This window comes from Nycticebus coucang, chromosome 17, assembly GCF_027406575.1.
Source record: "Nycticebus coucang isolate mNycCou1 chromosome 17, mNycCou1.pri, whole genome shotgun sequence".
NCBI classification, from domain to species: domain Eukaryota; kingdom Metazoa; phylum Chordata; class Mammalia; order Primates; family Lorisidae; genus Nycticebus; species Nycticebus coucang.
Window position 1 is genome coordinate 80,418,403 of NC_069796.1, and position 18,089 is coordinate 80,436,491.

At 42.3% G+C, this 18,089-nt stretch overlaps 1 protein-coding gene and 1 pseudogene across 1 annotated transcript in view; both read left to right on the forward strand.

The window, feature by feature from the left end:
- Window positions 1-18,089, forward strand: part of FAF2 (Fas associated factor family member 2) — a 91,554-nt gene that overhangs the window by 10,505 nt on the left and 62,960 nt on the right. The gene's annotated exons all lie outside the window — the stretch shown is intronic.
- LOC128569150 (transcription initiation factor IIA subunit 2-like) lies at window positions 15,701-16,297 on the forward strand (annotated as a pseudogene).

Here is an 18,089-nt window from a genome sequence, read left to right on the forward strand (position 1 = left end):
GCGGCCAAACTGCAACCAAAAAATAGCCGGGCGTTGTGGCAGGCGCCTGTAGTCCCAGCTACTCGGGAGGCTGAGGCAAGAGAATCGCTGAAGCCCAGGAGTTGGAGGTTGCTGTGAGCTGTGTGAGGCCACAGCACTCTACTGAGGGCTATAAAGTGAGACTCTGTCTCTACAAAAAAAAAAAAAAAAAATTGATGGATGATCAGATTGTTTTCATTTTGAGATATCAATACATTAATGCTACAGTAAATATTCTTTTTTTTTTTTTTTTTTTTTTTTTTTTGGTTTTTGGCTGGGGCTGGGTTTGAACCCGCCACCTCCAGCATATGGGACCAGCGCCCTACTCCTTGAGCCACAGGCGCCGCCCAACAGTAAATATTCTTTTTTTTTTTTAGTAAATATTCTTATATGTGTAGATTTCTTCTTTCTCAGTCAGCACTTACTATGTGCTAGTCACAGTTCTAGGCATTGGATACAGCAATACATTAAACATAATTTTTTTCCTAGTGGAGCTCACATACTAATGGGAAGAGACAGAAGAGTTAAAATAAATGGAAAGTATAATATGGGCCTGGCTTTCCCAGCACCACAACTCATGCCTGTAATCCTAGCACTATGCGATGCTGAGACAATGAGTTCAAGGCCTACCCAAGTGAGACCTGGTTTCTACAAAAAATGGAAAAATTAGCTTGTTGTGCTGATGTACACCTATAGTCTCAGCTACTTAAGAGGCTAAGGCAGGAGGATTGCTTGAGCCCAGGAGTTTTAGGTTGCAGTGAGGTAGGATGAAGCTACTGTACTCTACCCAGGGCGACAGAGCAAGACTTTGTCTCAAAACAAAACTACAAAATATTTCAAAGAAAACAAAAGAGAATATTTGGATATCCCCATTATAGCCCCCATTAAATAGAAGGCCTTCTTAGATAAACAGAAAATCTAAGAGCCAAAAAGGGTGTGAGGGAATACCAATTTTATATGACATAAATTTTTTTTTTTTTTAGACAGACTCTCACTTGTCACCTTTGGTAGCATGCTCTGGTGTCATAGCTCACAGCAACCTCGGCTATTTTTTTTTTTTCTTAGAGATGGGGTCTTGCTCTTGCTCAGGCTAGTCTCAAACCTGTAAGCTCAGGCAATCCACCCACCTCGGCCTCCCAGAGTGCTAGGATTATAGATGCTGTGAGCCACCACACCTGGCTGTGACATAAAATTTTTAAAGAAGTGTTAAAGAGAGGCCAGCACAGTAGTTCACGCCTGTAATCCTAGCACTCTGGGAGGCCGAAGCAGGTGGATTGCTTGAGTTCACAGGTTTGAGACCAGCCTGAGCAAAAGTGAGATCCCTTCTCTACTAAAAATGAAAAACTTAGGCAAGAGGATCACTTCAGCTCAAGAGTTTGAGTTTGCCGTGAGCTATGATGCTAAGTCACTCTACCGAGGGCAACAAAGTGAAAATCTGTCTCAAAAAAAAAAAGAGAAATGTTAAGAGAAAAGATAACGGGCGGCTCCTGTGGCTCAGTGAGTAGGGCGCCGGCCCCATATGCCGAGGGTGGCGGGTTCAAACCCAGCCCCGGCCAAACTACAACCAAAAAATAGCCGGGCGTTGTGGCGGGCGCCTGTAGTCCCAGCTGCCTGGGAGGCTGAGGCAAGAGAATCGCGTAAGCCCAGGAGTTAAGAGGTTGCTGTGAGCTGTGTGATGCCACGGCACTCTACCTGAGGGTGGTACAGTGAGACTCTGTCTCTACAAAAAAAAAAAAAAAAAAAGAGAAAAGATGACAAACTCAATGATAAATGATATTACAGGAGAAAATATTTGCTATCCATGACCAATATCCATATTTATATGAGGATCTACAAATTGGTAGAAAATGTAAAACAACCCAGCAGAAAATGAACAAAGGATAGACTGGCAATTTACACAATCAGTGATAAAAAGAAGGTCAGTATCATCTGTGATAGGAGGTTTATGGAATAATGGAATCTAATTTTAAAAGCAGCACCTGTGTTCTCCATGTACTTGGTCAATAAAGCAAACCTTCCAAATACTAAGGGTCACTTGCATACCTCTTTGAAAAATAGATACTGATACACTTATCTCTAAATCCTTAGATATCTGTTTTTCCCTACTTGAAGAAGCTTAAAGCAAGTGTCTGCATTTGCTCCTTCGACTCAACTGATGGCAAAACAAAACAAACTACAGCTGCCACCACCCCTACCAGAAGTGCATATTAAAATGAGATCTTTTTTGTTCCATCAGATTAATAAAAATTGAAAAAGATATCATTCATTGGGCGGCGCCTGTGGCTCAGTCGGTAAGGTGCCGACCCCATATACCGAGGGTGGTGGGTTCAAACCCGGCCCCGGCCAAACTGCAACCAAAAAAAAAAATAGCCGGGCGTTGTGGCGGGCACCTGTAGTCCCAGCTACTTGGGAGGCTGAGGCAAAAGAATCGCTTAAGCCCAGGAGTTGGAGGTTGCTGTGAGCTGTGTGAGGCCACAGCACTCTACCGAGGGCCATAAAGTGAGACTTTATGAAAAAAAGATATCATTCATTGCTGGCACAGGTGTGGGGAAATAGGTCCTCTTGCATCCTCTTGGTGGGAGAGAGCTGCCAAAAACCCTTCTGGAAATTAGTGTAGTAGTAGGCATTAAATTTTACCAGGTACATTTATTTTGACTAAGTAACGCCACATTTTTAGGAGTCTGTTGTACAGAAATAAAAGCCCTGCTATATCAGGGATGTATCCTTAACTCCTCTGAATATTTCCTTCATCTGACTGAAACTTTACTGTCCCCTGTGGACTCTGTCTCCTTTTTTTTTCGTTCCCACCTTTGGGCAATTCTTTTTTTTTTTTTTTTTTTGTGATTTTTGGCCAGGGCTGGGTTTGAACCCGCCACCTCCGGCATGGGCAATTCTTCATTCCTTCTCTTCTTAACCTTTTGTGGACCTCTCAGAAACAAAATGTGCCTACATGCATCATTTGCACCAAATGAACTTGCTTGAACACATATAGGCATTCTTCACAGTCAAAAGATTAAACCACCTTTATGTAGAGAAGATTAAGAGAGTTTCCATCAGTGATGATGTCCAGGGTTAGAACCAAACATCCAGGTTTGGGTGTTTCTCTTTCTTAAAATAGCCACATAGTTATTTGTATTGATCCTCCTCACTTACCTGTAGTTAAAAACAAATTAACATTTAGGCACCAGAGTGTTAAGGTAAGAAAGAGGAGAAAAGGGGGTCAGCATGGTAGCTCATGCCTGTAATCCTAGCCCTCTGGAAGGTTGAGGTAGGAGGATCTCTTGAGCTCTAGAGGTGGAGACCAGCCTAAGCAAGAGAGACTCCCATCTCTACTGAAAATAGTAAAAAAGGCCAAGGCCAGGCGCGATGGCTCACACCTGTAATTCTAGCACTCTGGGAGGCCAAAGTGGGTAGATTGCTTGAGCTCACGAGTTCGGGACCAACCATAGCAAAATCAAGACCCCCCGTCGCTACTAAAAATAGAAAAAAAATGAGGCAAGCGGATCGCTTGAGCCCAAAGAGTTGGAGGTTGCTGTGAGCTATGATCCCATGGCACTTTACCCAGGGCGACATAGTGAGACTCTGTCTCAAAAAAAAAAAAAAAAAGTAAAAGAAAATAGAAAAAAATTAGCCGAGCATTGTGGTGGGTGTCTGTAGTCCTAGCTACTCAGCTGAGGCAGGAGAATCACTTGAGTCCAGAGGTTGAGGTTGCTATGAGCTAGGCACTCTAGCCTCAGTCTCCATTTAAAAAAAGAAAAGCAGAAAAGGGTATCTAGAGTTCTGGGTCGAACTGGATCAAATCTCACTTATGATTAACCTTGGGTAACTTATACACTGATCCTAGTTAACTCACCAACACCAGTCCTACCCCATTTGCTTATTTGGAAGATTTATTACACTGTGGATCTAGAACAATTGGGTCAAAGTAAATATTCAATGAATGTTTAAACATCATTAAAAAAATCTTAAAATCTCTTGGCTCGGCACCTGTAGCTCAGCAGCTAGGGTGCTAGCCACATAAGAGCTGGCAGGTTCAAATCCAGCCCAGGCCTACCAAACAATGACAACTACAATCAAAAAATAGCTGGGCATTGTGGCAGGCACCTGTAGTCCCAGCTACTTGGGAGGCTGAGGCAAGAGAATCATTTAAACCCAAGAGTTTGAGGTTGTTGAGAGCTATGATGCCACAGCACTTTACTCAGGGTGACATAGACTCTGTCTCAAAAAAAAAATCTTCAAATCTCAAAAGTTTTTTTTTTTCGTAGTTTTTGACTGGGGCTGAGTTTGAACCCGCCACCTCTGGCATATGAGACTGGCACCTACTCCTCTGAGCCACAGGCGCCGCCCAAATCTCAAAAGTTTTATTAGACTATACCATTCAATATCCCTTCTTGTCAGGGTCAATTTTCTCACTCCCAATGATTGCCTTTCTCTAAAATTTTAGCTTCTGGGTTCATTCTCTCTGGTGTCCTGGTAATTTTACTATTTGCATAGTTGTCCTAATACTTTGGTCTTTCCATTCCTTGTCTACAACTCCTCCAATGATCTCTACCCTACCTCAGCCGTTCACTGCTGGGGTCAAACCCTGGACCTCACCATTGTCAAAAACTGCAAGCCCTTCCATAATCTATCATATTCCTGCCTTTTTAGCTTCTTCCTTCTAATCTCTCATCTGTAACAATTCTACAACCCTTCCAGGACCTACAATCTATTGATCCTTATAACTTTTCACTGTACCTCAGTGTACCTTATGTCCTCATTTCCCATCTTATCCATTATGAATTCTGTAGTCAAATACTATAATCAATCTTTTGTCTTTTTGATATGATCATATCCCCTTAAACTAAATCACAATTCTTTTAAATTCCAAATTTCTGTTTATTCTGTTTATTTATTTATTTATTTATTGGAGACAGAGTCTCACTTTCTTGCCCCTGGTAGAGTGCTGTGATGTCATAATTCACAGCAACCTCAAACTCTTGGGCTCAAGTGATCCTCTTGCCTCAGCCTCCAAAGCAGCTGGGACTATAGGTGCCCATCACAACATCTGGCTGGGTTTTTGGGTTTTTTTTTTTTTTCCTTTCTTTTTTAAAGATGGGATCTCACACTCACACTTGCTCTCTTGCTCAGGCTGGTCTCAAACTCATGAGCTCAAGGGATCTACCCATCTCGGCCTACCAGAGTGCTGGAATTACAGGTGGGAATCCTGGCCTATAGTAGCAACTTTCCTTCCTCTGGATCAAGTTTTCTCTTTCTAATTTTTCTTCCTCCTCAGCATACAAACATGCCGATACTTACTCCCAGATAAAAACCAACAAAACCCTTTTTTTTCTACTCCAGCTTCTGCCTATTCTCTTTCCTTTGTAGAATAAAATCTGCAGAAACTTCAATTTCTCATGCATTCTCTCTCTCTCTCTCTTTTTTTTTTTGAGACAGCCTCAAAGTGTCGCCCTGGGTAGAGTGCTATGGCGTCACAGCTCACAGAACCTCCAACTCCTGGGCTTAAGCAAAGCCTCAACGGATTCTCCTTGCCTCAGCCTCCCAAGTAGCTGCTGGGACTACAGGCGCCCACCACAGCACCCAGCTTTTTTGTAAAGTCTCCTTTTTTTTTTTTTTTTTTTTTACAGTTTTTGGCCAGGGCTGGGTTTGAACCTGCCACCTCTGGCATATGGGACTGGCGCCCTACTCCTTTAAGCCACAGGCGCCACCCAACACCCAGCTTTTTTTTTTTTTTTTTTTTTTTTTTTAGACATAGCCTCAAGCTGTCATCCTGGGTAGAGTGCTGTGCCATCACAGCTCACAGCAACCTCCAAGTCCTGGGCTTACCACAGATGCTGAGCCGCATTCTCTCTTGAACTCACTTCAATTGTATGCAATTTTAGGTGTCAGCTTGAGTGCGTTAAAGAATGCCTAGAAACCTGGTGAAATGTTTCAGTGAGTGTGTTTCTAGAAATAAGCCTGAAAGTTTGAGTGGACTAGGTGGAGAAGATCTGCCCTGAATGTGGGCATCACATTCGAAAGAACAAAAATGGAGAAAAGGCAAATGTGTCAACATATGCTTTGGAGCTAAGATAGACTCTTCTCTCCTGTGGTCAGACAACTCCAGGCTCCTCATTGTTTGGACTCCAGGATTTACTCCATTTCTGCTCAATTCCATACTGCCCTGTTTTTAAGCCTTTGACCCCAGACTGAGTTATACCATAGGCTTTCCCAATTCTGAAGCCTTCAGACTAGATGTGAGCCATCAGGGTCTCAAACTTGTAGACAGCCTTCACGGTACTTTTCTGCCTCCATAATCACAAGAGCAAATTTCCCTAATAAATCTTTTCTCATCTGTCCATCTCCTGTTGGTTCTCTCTGGAGAATCCTACCTCATATACCAGTCAAGATTTCACTTTGCAGGCTCAGTTCCTGTAGCTCAAGCAGCTAAGGCACCAGCCACATACATCAGAGTTGGCGGGTTCGAATCCAGCCTGGGCCTGCCAAATAACAATGACAGCTACAACCCGCAAATGGCCGGGCATTGTGGTGGGCACCTGTAATCCCACCTACTTGGGAGGCTGAGGCAGGAGAATCCCTTAAGCCCAGGATTTGGAGGTTGCTATGAGTTGTGATACCACAGCACTCTACCCAGGGCAATAGCTTGAGGCTCTGTCTCAAAAAAACAAAAATTCACTTTGCAACATTTCTTTTTTTTTTTTTGACAGACTCACTAAGTCGTCCTCGGTAGAGTGCTGTGGCATAACAGCTCACAGCAACCTCAAACTCTTGAGCTTAAGTAATTCTTTTCCCTCAGCCTCCCAAGTAGCTGGGACTATAGGTGCCAGCCACAATGCCTGGCTGTCTTTTAGAGACGGGGTCTCACTCTAGCTCAGGTTGGTCTCGAACCTATGCACTCAGGCAATCTGTCCGCCTCGCCCTCCAGAGTGCTGCGATTACAGGCATGAGCCAACTCACCTGGCCCTATCCTGTTTTAAGATTGAAGCCCCTCCTTGAAATTTTCTATTTTTTCCATAGCACTAAATACCATCTAACATATTGTTTTTTTATATATATATATATATTTTTTTTTTTTTTTGAAACAAAATCTCACTTTGTCACCCTGGGTAGAGTGCCATGGTGTCATAGTTCACAGTACCTTCCAACTCCTGAGTTCAAGCGAGGCTGCCTCAGCCTCCCTAGTAGCTGTGACTACAAGGCACCCAGCACAACGCCCAGCTATTTTTTGGTTGTAGTTGTCATTGTTGTTTGGCGGGCCCGAGCTAGATTTGAACCCGCCAGCTCCAGTGTATGTGGCCAATGCCCTAGCCACTTGAGCTACAGGTGCTGAGCGAACATTAGAGTTTTTTTTTTTGTTTTTTTTTTTAATTTGGCCGGGGCTGGGTTTGAACCCGCCACCTCTGGCATATGGGACCGGCGCCCTACCCGCTGAGCCACAGGCGCCGCCCAACATTAGAGTTTTTAACCATAAAAATAAAGATATTTATATAAAGTGTTGTTGAATTAGCACATATTAAACTGCCCAGCATATTTCCTGATGCAAAATAATTACTTAGTAAATATGTTATTATTGTAGTTTTTTTAATTTATAGTAGAGTTGTCCTCTGCCTCAGTTATAACATGTTACCTTTATAAAAGCTGTACATTTTGGCTGGGCACAGTGGTTCATGCCTATAATCCTAGCACTCTGGGAGGCTGAGCAGGTGGATTGCTAGAGCTCAGGAGTTTAAGACCAGCCTGCACAAGAGTGAGACCTCATCTCTACTAAAAACAAACAAACAAACAAAACTCTGTATTTTTACAAGTGTTAATTGAACAAATGGCAAGTGTTTATTTTGCATAAGATTTTTTATTTAATTGGTATTACTTTATTGATAGGTATACGTGAATTTTTTTATTTTACTTTATTTTTTTGAGATAGAGTCTCACTCTGTTGTCCTGGGTAGAGTGCTGTTGCATCATAGCTCACAGCAACCTCAAACTCCTGGGCTCAGGCAATCCTCTTTCCTCAGCCTCCCAAATACAGGCACCTGCCATGCCTGGCTAGTTTTTCTATTTTTAAGTAGAAACAAGGTCTCACTTTTGCTCAGGCTGGTCTCAAACTCCTGAGCTTAGGTGGTCCACCCACCTCAAACTCCCAGAGTGCTAGGATTACAGGCATGAGCCATGCATTTGGCCTGAATTTTATTTTAAGTAGTAAACTTTTTTTTGAAGAGCAGTTTTAGGTAAAATTTGGTAGCTAGTACAGATAGTTCCCATGCACCCTGTGTCACCACACAGACACACAGCTTCCACTGTTGTCAACATGCTATGCCAGAGTGGTACTTTTTTTTTTCTTGCTTTCTTCTTTTTTTTTTTTTTTTTGAGACAGAGCCTCAAGCTGTCATCCTGGGTAGAGTGCTGTAGCATCACAGGTCACAGCAACCTCCAACTCCTGGGCTCAACGGATTCTCCTGCCTCCACCTCCCAAGTAGCTGGGATTACAGGCACCTGACACAACGCTTGGCTGTTGTTTTGGGTTGTTTTGGATGCAGCCGTCATTGTTGTTTGGTGGCCCCGGGGCTGTATTCTAACCCGCCAGCTCAGGTGTATGTGGCTGGCACCTTAGCCGCTTGAGCCACAGGCACCGAGCCAGAGTGGTACAGTTGTTATGACTGATGACTTATCCCCAGAGTTCATAATTTACATTAGAGTTCACTCTTTGTATTGTACATTCTAAGGGTTTTGACAAGTGTATAATGATATGTATGCCCCATTATGGTATCATACAGAATAGTTTCAGTGTCCTCAATATCCTCTGTGTTTTGCCTATTATCCCACTTACGAACCCCTAGCAACCATTAATCTTTGTACTGTTTCCATAATTTTGCCCCTTCCAGAATATGCAGTATATATATATATGTCCTTTTCAGATTGACTTCCTTTATATAGTAATATGCATTTAAGATTCCTCCATGTCTTTTTTTTTTTAGACAGTTTTACTATGTTGCCCTTAGTAGAGTGCCATGGCATCACAGCTCACTGCAACCTCAAGCTCTTGGACTTAAGCAATTCTCTTGCCTCAGCCTCCCAAGTAGCTGGGACTACAGGTGCCTGCCACAATGCTCGGCTATTTTTTTGTTGCAGTTGTTGTTTAGCTGTCCCAGGCCGGTTCGAACCCGCCAGCCTCAGGGTATGTGGCCCGCATCGTCATCACTGTGGTACGGGCACCTCCTCCATGTCTTTTCTATGGCTCAGTAGCTCATTTCTTATTAGCATTGAATAACATTACATTATCTGAATATATCACAGTTTATTCACTCATTTACTGAGGACTTCTTGTTTGCTTTCATGTTGTAGCAGTTCTATGTGGATATACAAACATCCATTCCAAGTTTTTGTATGGACGTAAAGTGTTTGACTTATTTAGACAAATACCTAGGAACATGACAGTACTGGATTATGCAATAGGAAGTATGTTTAGATTTTGTTGCAGGTTTTTTTTTTTTTTGGCTGAGTCCGGGTTTGAACCCACCACCTTCGGTATATGGGGCCAGCGCCCTACTTCTTGAACCACAAGGCAGTGCCCAGAGTATGTTTAGCTTTGTAAGAAATTGCTGGACTGTCCCCATATAGCTGTACCATTTTATGCTACCACCAGCAATGAGTGAGAGTTGTTGTTGCTCCACGTTTTTACCAACATGTGGTGTTACTAGTGTTTTGGATGCTGGCCATTCTGATAGGTATGTAGTAAGTGGTATCTCATTTTTTTAATTTGCAATTTCCTATTGACATATGGTGTTGAATGTCTTTTTATATGCTTACTTGTCATCTATATGTATCTTCTTTGGTGAGATATATCCTAAAAACTCATTTTTTTAACCAGAGCATTTTTTGAATTGAAATCTTATTGAAATCTTTTTTGCTTATTTTTACATCAAGTTGTTCATTTTCTTACTGCTGAATTTAGAGGTTTTTTTTGTTTTGTTTTGTTTTTTGTAGAGACAGAGTCTCACTTTATTGCCCTCGGTAGAGTGCCATGGCATCACAGCTGACAGCAACTCCAACTCCTGGGCTTAGGTGATTTCTCTTGGCTTAGCCTCCCAAGTAGCTGGGAGGTGCCTACCACAACACCCAGATATGTTTTAAGAGATGAGGTCTCGAAGTTGCTCAGGCTGGTCGCAAACCGTTGAGCTCAGGAAATCTACCTGCCTTGGCCTCCCAGAGTGCTAGGATTACAGGCATCAACCACAGCACCCAGCACAAAGTTTTTAGTTTTAATGAAGTCTAGCTTTTTAATTATTTTTCATAGATCATGCCTTTGATGTTGTACCTAAAAAGTCATTGCCACACCCAAGCTTATCTACATATTCTCCTATGTTATGTTCTACAAATTTTATAGTTTGTGTTTTATATTTAGGTCTTCGGTCCATTTTGAGTCAGTTTTTATAAAAGATGTGTGGTCTATGTCCAGTTTTTTTTTTTATTTTTCTTTTTTTTAGAGTTTTACTTTGTCACTCTCATTAGAGAGCTATGGTATCACAGCTCACAGCAACCTCCAACTCTTGAGCTCAAGTGATTCTCTTGCCTCATCCTCCCAAGTAGCTGGGACTACAGACACCCTCCACAATGCCCGGCTATTTTTTTGAGATGGGAGTCTTTCTTGCTCAGGCTGCTCTTGAACTCGTGCGCTCAGAAGATCCACCCACCTCAGCCTCTCAAAGTGCTAGGCTTACAGGTGTGAGCCACCGCGCCCGGCAGCCTGCAGAGATTTTGATTGTGATTGCATTAGGTGGGAAGAACTGACATTTTGTGTCTTCCTATCCATGAACATGGAATATCTCTCCATTTTTTTTTAGTTCTTTTTTGATGTCTTTTATCATAGTTTGTAGTTTTCCTTATTTAGATTTGTATACTTTTTTAGATTTATGCCTAAATATTTCATTTTTGGGGATGCTGTTTATAAGTGGTAATTTCATATTCTACTTTTTCATTGCTGGCACATAGGAAAGTGATTGACTTTTGTATATTAACCCTTTTTTTTCCTGCAGTCTTGCTACATATTCAGATTTTCTACATAGACAGTCATGCCATCTACAAACAGTTTTTTGGCTAGGGCTGGGTTTGAACCCACCACCTCCAGTACATGGGGCCGGCGCCCTACTCCTTGAGCTACAGGTGCCACCCCCACAAACAGTTTTATTTCTTGTCCAGCCTTAACCTCCGAAGTAGTTGGGACTATAAGTCACGTACTTCCATGGCCAGCTATTTCTTCTCAGTCTGTATACATTTGTTCCTTTTTTGTTTTTTAGAGACAGTCTCACTTTGTCACCACTCAGTAAAGTCCTGTGGTGTCATAGCTTACAGCAGCCTCAAACTTTTGGGCTCAAGTGATTCTCTTGCCTCAGCCTCCCAAGTACCTGGGACTACAACTGCCTGCCACAATGCCTGCCTGGCTGTTTTTAGAGACGAGGTCTCGTGCTCTGACTCAGGCTGGTCTCAAACTTGTGAGCTCAGGCAGTCCGTCCTCTTCAGCCTCCCACAGTGCTAGGATTATAGGCGTTAGCCACTGCGCCTGGCGTCTTTGTTCCTTTTCTTTCTTGTTGCGTTAGTTAGGACTTTTTAGTACAATGTTGAAAAGCAATGATGAGAAGGGACACTTCCTTGTATTGTTCCTGATCTTAGTGGGAAAGTTTCTTACCATTAAGAATGACATTTGCTATAGGTTTCTTGTAAAAGTTCTCATCTGTATATATAGTTTGCTGAGAGCCCTTACAATGAATGGATGTTGGATTTTGTCAAATGCTTTTTCTGCATCTATAGTTAGTATAAGTCACATACTTCCAGTTACGATCATGTGATTTTTTTTCTTTAGCTTGTTGATTTGATGGATTATATTAATTGGTTTTTAAATGTTGAACCAGCCTTCCATACCTAGAATGAATACTACTGTTCTTTTTATATGTTGTTGGATTTGATTTCCTAATTTTTTTTTTTTATATATAGGGAAAGAATCTCACTTTATTGCCCTCGGTAGACTGCTATGGCATCACAGCTCACAGCAACCTCAAACTCCTGGGCATAGGTGATTCTCTTGCCTAGGCCTCCCAAGTAGCTGGGACTACAGGTGCCTGCCACAATGCCCGGCTAGTCTTTGTTGCAGTTTGGCTGGGGCCAGGATTAAACCCACCACTCTCAGTATACGGGGCCAGCGCCCTACCCACAGAGCCACAGGCACCACCCTATTTCCTAGTATTTTGTTGAAGATTTTTGCATCTGTGTTTATAAGATATGTTGGTCTGTTGTTTTTGTTTATAATGCCTTTTTCTAGTTTTACGATTAGGGTGATACTTGTCTGTGGAATTACAAAGTTGTTCCCCTGCTTCTATCTTCTGGAAGAGATTGTAGAGAATTAATATAATTTCTTCATTAAATGTGGGAACAAACCTTCTCTGAAAAGGAATTTAAAGGAAAAGACTATTCCGGTGAACAGATTGCAAACCTGGAGAGACACAGCCTTAAGGTGTAAAATGAAGGTGTGTTCCAGGGAACAAAGGGAAAACTCAGGTATTACAGCAAAATTTCCTGCCCAAAGTTCCCATTCAAGTCTCTTTATACAAATGAAAGCTTGCAATGTGGTTAGTTCTGATTGGTTGATAGAGCTGAGCTGATTAGTTGAGGCAGGTGAGCTCTGAAAGTCCCAGAGATAAAAGGCATGTGACCCATAATCAGCAAATGGCTACTTGGCTGTATTTTAAATTTTGGCCTAGTTAGCCACTCGGGATCGATCATCCTGAAGAACTGGCTCATTTAGGTTCTCTTTTGTTCATAAATCTTTGGTAAAATTCATCAGAGAACCTATTTGGGCCTGGTACTTTCCATTTTAGAAGGTTAAATTATTGGGCGGCACCTGTGGCTCAGTTGGTAAGGTGGCGGCCCCATATACCGAGGGTGGCGGGTTCAAACCTGGCCCCGGCCAAACTGCAACAAAAAAATAGCCGGGTGTTGTGGCAGGCGCCTGTAGTCCCAGCTACTCGGGAGGCTGAGGCAAGAGAATCGCTTAAGCCCAGGAGTTGGAGGTTGCTGTGAGCTGTGTGATGCCATGGCACTCTACCGAGGGCCATAAAGTGAAACTCTGTCTCTACAAAAAAAAAAAAAAAGAAGGTTATAAATTACTGATTCAGTTTCTTCAATACTTAAAAGTTTATTCAGAGTGTCTGTTAGATGAGTTTTTCTTTTTTTTTTTAAGTTCCATTAATTTACAGCTAGATGGGAAGTTCCATGAAGACAAGAATTTCCTTTCTTGTGCCTTAAGACTCTCCAGTGTCTGTGTTGGTGCCTATTACATAGTTTGTTTGGTACTTGTTGAATGAATAGATTGTGGTTTAAGTTCTTAGAAAAAGACCATAAGATAAGGGATAGGGAGAGTCAAGCTTTATTTTTATAGAAACAGTTACTATAATAATCAGGGCAGCGCCTGTGGCTCAGTCGGTAAGGCGCCGGCCCCATATACCGAGGGTGGCGGATTCAAACCCGGCCCCGGCCAACCAAACTGCAACCAAAAAATAGCCGGGCGTTGTGGCGGGCGCCTGTAGTCCCAGCTGCTCGGGAGGCTGAGGCAAGAGAATCGCTTAAGCCCAGGAATTGGAGGTTGCTGTGAGCTGTGTGAGGCCACAGCACTCTACCGAGGGCCATAAAGGGAGACTCTGTCTCTACAAAAAAAAAAAATAATAATCAGGGGTTAGGCTTCTTACCCAGGGCTTAATACCTGCTGTAACATTTTAGACGATGCTAGATGATTTGGCTTATTCTCAGTATAACTTTAAACCATCTGTTAAAGTCAAATGGCACAGAATTAAGAATCAAAGTCTACAAATTGAAGTTGGTTAATGTGTGTCTTAAACCATTGGTTCCCCCTTCTTTTTTATCTTGCAGTTTTTTGTTTGTTGAAGAAAAGAGCTATGCTAAAGTTTTCTACTGGATTTGGTGGATTGCATCTTGAAGATCTGTACTTTGTTTCTTTGTCACTTTGTATTTCACTTATATTGATATTTACATCAAGAGGCTTCATCTCATTCAGATATTTTGTTGTTTGATGATGGGAAGTGAGAAATGCTTAGTATGTGTTTTGATCATTCATTAGAAGGTACATAGTATCTTTTGTTTGTATTGGTAACACGACCTATGCAGTTTTAGGATTAGTGTCCATTGCCTAGATCCTTGCTTTTAATAGGTATTACAAAAAATGATGATGTTCTGATTTTTTAATTCCTTTTGTATTTATTAATAGGGATACCTCTATAAAGAGAATTATTTGGCCAGGTGTGGCCTAGCGCTCTGGGAGGCCCAGGTGAGGCTTGTTTTGTTGGAGACCAGCCTGAGTAAGAGTGAGACCCTGTCTCTACAAAAAAATTAATTAGCTGGGTATTGTAGTGGGAGGCTTATTGGAACCTAAGAGCTTGAGGTTGCTGTGAGTTAGGCTGAGGCTGTGGTACACTAGCCTGGAAGACAGATTGAGACTCTGCCTCCAAAAAAAAAAAAAAGAGAGAGAGAAAATTGTTCTCTGACTTGTTTAGTTACACTGAGTTAAAGCAGCATAAACAGTTGATTCCTTTAGTTATTTACTGGTATATAAATAATGAGTTGGTTTCCTAGCATCGTCCAAAAGTGATCAAAGGTTGGTTGGTTATTTATTTATTTATTTATTTGAGACAGAATCTCACTCTCACTCTTCGTTAGCGTGGCATCATAGCTCACAGCAACCTCAAATTCTTAGGCTCAAGTGATCCTCTTGCTTCAGCCTCCCAAGTACCTGAGACTATACAATGATACACGACAATGCCCAGCTAATTTTTTTCTATTTTTAGTAAAGACACGGTCTCAGGCTGGTCTCGAACTCCTGGGCTCAAGCAATCCATCCACCCTAGCCTTTTCGAGTGCAAGGATTACAGGAGTGAGCCACCATGCCTGGCCACCAGTGAGATTTTAAAATTTTTTGAAAATTGGCTCGGCGCCTGTAGCTCAGCAGCTAGGGCGCCAGCCACATACACTGGAGCTGGTGGGTTGGAATCCAGCCAGGGCCTGCCAAGCAACGACAACTACAACCAAAAAAAAAATAGCTAGGCATTGTGGCGGGCACCTGGTCCCAGCTACTTGGGAGGCTGAGGCAAGAGAATAGCTCAAGACCAAGAGTTTGAGGTTGCTGTGAAATGTGACACTATGGCACTCTACCTAGGGTGACAGTTTGAGACTCTGTCTCAAAAAAAACATTGAAAATGGGTATGAACTTATGAGTTTAAATATATTTAATGTTCTGCAATTCATTATTATTATGCTTACTGGGGCTCTGATTGTGCCATCTTTGACAACTCTGAGTCTCTTCGGGTTGTCTCCTAAGGATTTTTATTTTCTCTTAAGAAATCCCAATTGTGGCTACCTCTGCGGTCTGTGCAGCGAGTGAGGAGGCGGTCGGGAAGTAGGAAGGTCCCTCTGTGCTCCTGGCCGCTTCTGTCTGCTCTGCGGTGGGAGGCGCCTTTCCCACAGTCACAGGTGATGGTGACTTAAGAATGATAGCATTGAAGATGATGGAAGTCAGATTCTGGCTCTATTTAGAAGGAAGAGCTGAAAGGATTGGCTAACAGATTGAATGTCAGGACATCAATGCAAGCCTGAATAAGAAAAACAATTTCTTCTTCCTAAAACCATGGCATATCGGTTATACAGAAATACCACTTTGGGAAACAGTCTACAAGAGAGCTTAGATGAGCTTATACAGTCTCAACAGATCACCGCCCAACTTGCCCTTCAAGTTCTACTTTAGTTTGATAAGGCTATAAATTCAGCATTGGCTCAGAGAGTCAGGGACAGAGTCAATTTCAGGCGCTCTCTAAATACGTACAGATTCTGCGATAATGTGTGGACTTTTGTATTGAATGATGTTGAATTCAGAGAGAAGACAGAACTTACATTAAAGTGGATAAAATGAAAATTGTAGCCTGTTATGGTAAAAATACTGGCTCCAGTACTACAGAATGAATAGAAAGCAATGGCTTTTTTATGCCACCTTTGTTATTATTCATCATTTTTTGCAAAGAAGCATAGAAGAGACTTTTTTTAATTTATTCTAGCATTGCTGAAATGTCTACACTGTGTTATATCAGAAAATTCCAGTAGAAAGAAGCTTATGACTCTGTAGCCTCTTACCTTTATTATACAGCATGAAAAACCATAACATTTTTTAAATGACAAATCAAAAATTGTTGCCTTCTTAAGAACATTCTTTAATAAACCCATTTTAAAACTCAAAAAAAAAAGAAATCCCAATTGTGGTCCGGTGCCTGTAGCTCAGGCGGCTAAAGCGCCAGCCACATACACCCGAGCTGGGGAGTTTGAATCTAGCCCAGACCTGCCAAACAACAATGACAACTACAACCAAAAAATAGCCGGGTGTTGTGGCGAGCGCCTGTGTTCCTAGCTACTTGGGAGGCTGAGGCAAGAGAATCATTTCAGCCCAAGAGTTGGAGGTTGCTGTGAGCTGTGATGGCACAGCATTCTACCCAGGTAACAGCTTGAGACTCTGTCTCAAAAAAAATAAGAAATCCCAATTGTGGCTGGGCTCAGTGGCTCACACTATAATCCCAGCACTCTGGGAGGCCAAAGCCAATGGACTGCTAGCGCTTAGGAGTTCCATACCAGCCTGAGCAAGAGTGAGACCCACATCTCTACTAAAAATAGAAAGAAAGAAAAAAAAAAACTAGCCAGGCACGGTAGTACATGTCTGTAGTCCCAGCTACTTGGGAGGCTGAGGCAAGAGGATTGCTTGAATCCAGGAGTTTGAAGTTGCTGTGGGCTATGATGACACTGTGGCGTTCTACCAAAGGCCATAGAGTGAGACTCAGTCTCAAACAAAAAAGAAGAAGAAGAAAGAAAGAAAGAAATCCCAATTGTTACACAATTAATTTTTGTTTTTAGCAACACAGATTTTTTTTTTTTTCTTTGCAGATTTTGGCCAGGGCCAGGTTTGAATCCACCACCTCCAGTATATGGGGCCCGCGCCCTACTCCTTGAGCCACAGGTGCTACTCAACACAGATTTTTTTTTTTTTTTAAGTAAGCTCTTTACCTTGCCCCTTTGGGCTAGAGTATAGTGGTGGCATCATAGCTAACTGCAACCTCAAACTCATGAGTTTAAGCCGTTCTCCTGCTTCAGCCTCCCAAGTAGCTGGGAGTATAGGTGTGGGCCATATGCCCTGGTAATTTTTTATTTTCCAGTAGAGACAAGTTCTTGCTATGCTGCTCAGGCTAGTCTTGAATTCCTGTCTTCTGCAGTCCTCCCAGCTCAGCCTTCCAAAGTATCAGGACAATATTATTCTTAATTATAGGGGCCTGTAATATGTAGCAGAACCCCTGTAAGTGGACCACCCAAGAGCCTGTAACAAACTCGTCAACATAACAGAGGTAGTCAACAAAAAAGTAGACCTACTGGCTCTGCACCTGTAGCACAGTGGTTACGGAGTCAGCCACATACACCGAGGCTGGCAGGTTCAAACCTAGCCTGGGCCAAATAAACAACAATGACAACTGCAACAAAAAGTAGCTGGGCATTGTGGCAGGTGCCTGTAGTCCCAGTACTAGGGAGGCTGAGGCAAGAGAATCACTTGAGCCCAGGAGTTGGAGGTTGCTGTGAGCTGTGACACTACGGCACTCTACTGAGGGCAACATAGTAAGACTGTCTCAAAAAAAAAAAAAAGCTAGACCTACTGTAGTAGTGATACAGACAAGTACTTCATTTACTTTTTTTTTGAGGCAGAGTCTCATTATGTCACCCTCAGTAGAGTGCTTTTGTGTCACAGCTCACAGCAACCTCAAGCACATTACCCTTTGTTTTAGACCATTCTCTCTGTTACAGACACTGAGGATAAGACTTTGTGGGTCACGCTCACGTGACATTCCCAAGTCCCCAGAGACCCATCTAGCTTCTCTTCCACACACAAACATACTTACAGAATAGAACATTTACCACACTGGGTAGGTTTATGCATTCTCTTCCTTATATTTCTCTCCTTTCCTTATTTATTTACCATTTTTAAAATT